Source organism: Montipora foliosa, chromosome 13 (assembly GCF_036669935.1).
Source record: "Montipora foliosa isolate CH-2021 chromosome 13, ASM3666993v2, whole genome shotgun sequence".
NCBI classification, from domain to species: Eukaryota; Metazoa; Cnidaria; class Anthozoa; order Scleractinia; family Acroporidae; genus Montipora; species Montipora foliosa.
The window spans coordinates 33,566,017-33,574,002 of record NC_090881.1 but is presented as its reverse complement, the minus strand read 5'-3'; positions in this window follow the sequence as shown (position 1 = coordinate 33,574,002).

Sequence of the window (7,986 nt, the reverse complement as noted above, 5' to 3'; positions counted from 1 at the left end):
GTAAGCCCATATATTTCCATGTATACCCATGTATATCCATGTATAACCATGTATGTCCATGTATACCCATGTATATATATGTATAACCATGTATTTCCATGTATACCCATATATATTCATGTATACCCATGTATGCCCATGTATACCCATGTATATCCATGTATAACCGTGTATGTCCATGTATACCCATGTATATCCATGTATAACCATGTATGTCTATGTATACCCATATATATTCATGTATACCAATGTATATCCATGTATACCCATGTACGTCCATGTATACCCATGTGTATCCATGTATAACCATGTATGTTCATGTATACCCATGTATGTCCATGTATACCCATGTATGTCCATGTATACCCATCTACATCCATGTATAACCATGTATAGCCATGTATATGCATGTATATCCATGTATGCCCATGTATACCCATGTATATCCATGTATACCCATGTATATTCATGTATACCCATGTATGTCCATGTATACCCATCTACATCCATGTATAACCATGTATAGCCATGTATATGCATGTATAACCACGTATGTCCGTGTATACCCATGTATATCCATGTATAACCATGTATTTTCATGTATACCCATGTATATTCATGTATACCCATGTATGCCCATGTATATCCATGTATAACCATGTATGTCTATGTATACCCATGTATATCCATGTATAACCATGTATGTCCATGTATACCAATATATATTAATGTTTACCCATGTATAACCATGTATAGCTATGTATATCTATGTATACCCATGTATCTCTATGTGTACCCATGTAAATCTATGTATAACCTTGTAGATCCATGTATACCCATGTATGTCCATGTATAACCATGTATACCCATGTATGTCCATGTATAACCATGTACACCCATGTATACCCATGTATATCCATGTATAACCATGTATAGCTATGTATATCCATGTATATCCATGTACAGCCATGTATTTCCATGTATACATATGTTCAGCCATTTATATCCATGTATATCCATGTACAGCCATGTATATCCTTGTATACCCATGTAAATCCATGTGTAACGTTGTATATCCATGTATACCCATGTATATCCATGTATAACCATGAATATCCATGTACATTCATGTATATCCATGTATAGCCATGTATATTCATGTATACCCATGTATCTCTATGTATACCCATGTATATCCATGTATAACCATGTATGTCCATGTATACCCATGTATGTCCATGTATATTCATGTCTGTCCATGTATACCCATGTATATCCATGTATAACCATGTATAGCCATGTATATCCATGTACAGCAATGTATTTCCATTTTTATCCATGTTCAGCCATGTATATCCATGTATATCCATGTATACCCATATATCTCTATGTATACCCATGTATATCCATGTATAACCGTGTATATCCATGTATACCCATGTATACTCATGTATACCCATGTATACCCAAGTATACCCATGTATATTCATGTATAGCCATGTATTGCCATGTTTTTCCATGTATAGCCATGTATATCCCTGTAGAGCCATGTATATCCATGTAAAACGATGCAGTTCCATGTATACCCATCTATATCAATGTATACCCATGTATGTCGATGTATACCCATGTGTACCCATGTATATTCATTTATACCCATGTATATCCATGTATACACATGTATATATATGTATACCCTTGTACAGTCATGTATTTCCATGTATATCCATGTACCGCAATGTATGCCCATGTATACCCATGTATATACATGTATACCCATGTAGTATCATGTATATCCATGTATATCCATGTATACCCATGTATATCCATGTATACCCATCTATATCCTTGTTTAGCCACGTATTTCCATGTACACCCATGTATATCCATGTATAACCATGTATTTCCATGTATATCGATGTAGAGCCTTGTATATCCATGTATATCCGTGTACAGCCACGTATTTTCACGTATACTCATGTATATCCATGGATACCCATGTATGTCCATGTATACCCTTGTATATCCATGTTTTGCCATGTATATCCATGTATACCCATGTTTATCCATGCATACCCATGTTTATCCATGCATACCCATGTTTATCCATGCATACCCATGCATATCCATGTTTACCCATGTATATCTAAGTACAGCCGTGTATAGCCGTGTGCAACAGTGTGTATCCATGTATAGCCATGTATCATATGGATATGTATTCATGGATAACCATGTACAACCATGTTTATCCATGTATAGCTGTGTAGTATCATATATGTCCATACATTTCCATTTAAAACCATGTATTTTCATGCTGTCCTTGTATATCTATTTATAACCATATATATCTATGTATAGCCTCTTATTATCATATATATCATATATATGCATGTACACCCAAGTACATCTATGTATAGACGTGTATTACCCTGCATATAACCATAATTTCCTTTCTACAGGGACGACCATTTGGAATGCGCTGCTAGACCAGCTAAATCAATTGCCTTCTATAAATGGTTTAAGAAAGCAAATAAAATCTTTCACGTTTGCATCGGCAAAAACTGATTAAATTAAGCAATTTTTGTAAAAAGTATGTTAAGGTCATTGATTTTTAAACTTAGGTATCTTTGTATATTATACACGGCTTTTAGGTAGAACAGATTTTCTATGTAAAATACGTATGTAAATTTGGTGAAATTACCGTGTTTAACTAACGTTCTCCTATCCTATCTATCTATCTATCTATCTATCTATCTATATCTGATATACTTAACCATGAGATCTTGATAAAGAAATTAGAATACTTTGGCTTTGATCACTCAGCAGTTGCCATTTTCCATTCGTATTTGTCAAATCGCAAGCAACAGTTTAGTGCGAATGGAACATCTTCTAAGCTTCTAGATATTTCGTGTGGCGTATCACAAGGCTCAATATTACGACCCCTTTTATTTTTAATGTATATAAATATTTCTTCGGCGAAATGTGACGCGTGAGTATTTTTCCAAAATAAGCAATAAACACAAGCACAAAGTTAACAAGTAAATAAAAGTTTGGGAATGACTGTATTTTCTCCTGTAAACTTTATAGGGAGCTTCAAACTTTACCAACATTTGTCCAAGGACAACAACTAATAACGTCTTATTAAGCATGTCGAAAGCATTTATAATGTCGGAAACAGGATAATTGGTATTGATTAAGGTAATGTTTATGTAATGATAATGATATATCTGCCCGGAAATCGAGCGTATCTATCTGTCTGCTTCAATTATTAAGTTTGTTCATCTTTTGTCCCGAAGATCTTTATAGCCAATAGCCAATCAGTTTACGTTTGATCAATGTATGTCTATAAGATAAGAGAACAATGGGTTGTAGTTTAGTCAGTCAGAGACATGAACTTATGGTGTACGCCATCGGAGAAATTGTAAAACAATCGAGGAAAGCGACAGTGTGGGTTCCTTACTTATTCCCCATAACAAAAACCTAAGTTTTCGGGTGCTTAGTATAATTGCTTTTAAACCAAAACGGTTATCGACACTGGGCATCAGCTTTGACCATAGATCGTGGGCATTTAAGCCCTTGCTTACCCCCACCCCCCTCCTCCTCAACAAGATTCAAGATTCAAGAGTTGAAGCCAGATCGCGAGCCCAAAACAATATTCCAAGAAGAAATTTATTATGTTCACCTCCACCCACACACGCAGAGACGGATTTCTAAGTTTTGCCACTACTTAAAATTTTATTGACATCATTCATTCAACAGAAAATATGGCCATTACCGAAGGAACTACGCCCGTAAAATAACACCTTTTTTGTAGTGGGATAATAAATCTCTTATTCGATGGTCTAACATATAAGGCCATTCTCTCCGTTGAGCATTGTCCGACCGACCCCAATTTTTGGAATTTTCAAAAAAAAAAAAGGGTAACGGTGTTTTAAAACCATTTTAATGTTGCATAGGAGTTTCAGGGGTTGATCCTTTTTCCCACGCTGTCTTAAGTTTGCAACAACATCCACCAACTTTTCAGCCATATTCATTTTGGGTTCACGTTTTGTTTGTTTTCCGGGCTCCACAGCTATGATGCTGGGGTAGCGGGACTCCGATTCCGAGACTGCCCAGGAAACGCATTTGACGCTAAACGAAAAAAAAAAGGAGGATGGGCTAATACTCGCGGACATTTTGCTCACTGCTCGCAAAATGCTTTGCAACTCTCAAAATATCCGCGCGTATTATATGTTAAACCATCGAATAAGATGTATTTATCACGCCGTCTGAAAAACAACAAAATATACCAGCAAAAGCTCGAGAATGAGCAAGAGTAGAATCTTCTCTCAATGCAGCAAAGCACAAGGAATAAATCTGGAAACAAACAAAAATAAGATACGAGAATGCGTTGATCGAGCCGTGTCTCCAAAGCTGCGATTGCTAATTCTGCTGTCGTACTTAGCATCGTCAGCAGAATAGCGCACGATTGCAAATTTGTTTGGTGTATCTCCACCTTTTGTTTGCACTTGTGTTAAAGTGTGTGCTGCAATTGTCAACAAACTGAAGTCGCGGTTTATCACGTTACCTAAAGGAGAATATTTTAAAGACGTCATGCGCATTTACAAAGACAGATGGGGATTTCCAATGAGTGCTGATACGATGGACGGTACTCATATTCTTGTAATTGCCCCACCGACCGACCATGACGACTTCGTGGATCTCAAAGGCTACCACATCATTCTTATGCAAACAGTTGTTGACTATGAAATGATATATGAAATATGGTGAACTGCGGATGTGAAATCAAGTGAAACTATGATCCTCGCAGTTATGAACGCAATTTTAGCAATTGCGTAGGGATGAGCGCGCATGGGTGTGTATGAATATAAATGGGTATCCATGGGTATAAATGGCTTAAGGCTTTACATGAATATACATGGTATACATAAGCATGCATAGATATACATGGCTGTACAAGGATATACGTGGCTGTACATGGACAGAAAAGAATATACATGGGTATACATCGGTATACATATGGGTGTACATGGCTGTACATGGATATACATGGATGTACACGGATACAAATGCCTGTACTTGGATATACAGAGCTGTACATGGTTATACATCGATAGACATGGGTATACATGGATATACATGGCTGTACATGGATATTAATGCCTTTACATGGAAATACATGGATATACATGGCTGTACATGGATATATATGATAATACATGAATATACACGGGTATACATGAATATCCATTGGCATATATGGATATACATGGTTGTACATGGATATACATGCCTGTATGTGGATATACACGGGTATACATGGATATACATGGCTGTACATGGATATACACGATAATATATGGGTATCCATAGGTATACATGGACATACATGGCTGTATATCGATATTCATGGATATACACGGGTGTACATGGATATACATGGATGTACATGGCTGTACATGGATATACATGGAAATACATGGCTGTACATGGGCATACATGGATATACATGAGTATACATAGAAATGCATGGGTATACATGGATATACATGGCTGTACATGGATATACACGATAATATATGGGTATACATAGCTATACATGAACATACATGGCTGTATATGGATATTCATGGATATACACGGGTGTGCATGGATATACATGGCTGTACATGGATATAAATGGATATACATGGCTGAACATGGGTATACATGGATATACATGGCTGTACTTGGATATCCATTATAATACATGGGTATACATAGGTATACATGGACATACATGTCTGTATATGGATATTCATGGATATACACGGGTGTACATGGATATACATGGCTGTACATGGATACACATGGACATACATGGCTGTAGATGGGCATACATGGGTATACATTCGTATACATGGATACACATAGGCATACATGGATATACATGGCTGTGCATTGATATGCATAGGTATACATGGAGATACATGCCTTTACATCGAAATACATGGATATACATGGCTGTACATGGATATACATGATAATACATGAATATACACGGGTATACATGGATATGCATGGGCATACATGAATATACATGGTTGTACATGGATATACATGCCTGTATGTAGATATGCACGGGTATACATGGATATACATGGCTGTACATGGATATACACGATAATACATGGGTTTACATTGATATACATGGATATACACGGGTGTACATGGATATACATGGCTGTACATGGATATACATGGATATAAATGGCTGTACATGGATATACATGATAATACATGAATATACACGGGTATACATGAGTATACATGGGTACACATGGATATACACGATTATACATGGATATACATGGGTATACATAGAGATATATGGGTATACATGGATATACATGGCTGAGCATGGATATACATGGCTGAACATGGATATACATGGAAATACATTGCTGTACATGGATATACATGGATATACATGGATATACATGGCTATACATGGTTATACATGGATATATATGGGTATACATGGACAGACATGGGTATACATGGACATAAATGGGTATACATGGACATACATGGTTATACATGGATATACATGGGTATACATGAACATACATGAGTATACATGGATATACAAGGTTATACATAGATTTACATGGGTACACATAGAGATAGATGGATATACATGGCTATACATGGTTATACATGGATATATATGGGTATACATGAACATACATGGGTATACATGGATATACATGGGTATACATGAATATATATGGGTATACATGGACATACATGGTTATACATGGATATACATGGGTATACATGGACATACATGGTTATACATGGATACACATGGGTATACATGGACATACATGGGTATACATGGATATACATGGGTATACATGAATATATATGGGTATAGATGGACATACATGGTTATACATGGATATACATGGGTATACATGGACATACATGGTTATACATGGATACACATGGGTATACATGGACATACATGGGTATACATGGATATACTTGGGTATACATGAATATATATGGGTATACATGAACATACATGGTTATACATGGACATACATGGGTATACATGGATATACATGGACATACATGGGCATACATGGATATACATGCCTGTATGTGGGTATACATGGGTATACATGGGTATACATGTGTATACATGGACATACATGGGAATACATGGATATACATGGAAATACATGGGTATACAGAGAGATATATGGGCATAGATGGATATACATGTATATACTTTGCTATAGCTACCTATATATGCTGATATACCTCTTTTATATAATTTATGCGCTTTATGATACACTTTAATAACCCTACTTAAAGTACATACCGAATCTGGTCCTTTATCAGATGATTCACATATAACAAAATGGCAGTGAAAGCAAACACAGAAGGATCAATCGCTTAACGATGGTGATCGTGAACGGGAAGCGTAAAAAAAATATAAATGTTTTTAAACTTTAGCTTTCGTATATGGAGAAAAATAGAGTAAAATGGATGGTTAAAATTAGTATTTAAATTCTTAAGGACGGTGCCTACTACATGTATTTCAAAGGTATTTTTGCGCGGTTCACTGACTATGCGGGAAAAGCAGATCTTAACAAGTGTTATTGAAATCCAAAAAGAAAATTATGGGTAACCACGCATTTAACAATATGTGCAAAAAGCTTTGAAGTGCAAAGCAATGTATGGCGTTCTTTTCCAAAACTGAATCTCTGAAAAATGCGTGGTTACCCACCAATCTTCTTTTCGGATACCGAGAGCACTTGCTAAGTTCCGCTTCCTCCGCATAGTTTTAAACTGCGCACCACCAGAAGGAAACCCCAATATCTTGAGAACGGATGCGCAATAACAATAGTAGGTACCGTCCTTAAGCCACTCGAGTATTGCGAGTATGGTTAAGTCTTTTTACAACTAGAGACTAGAAAACGGATTTAACTTTTT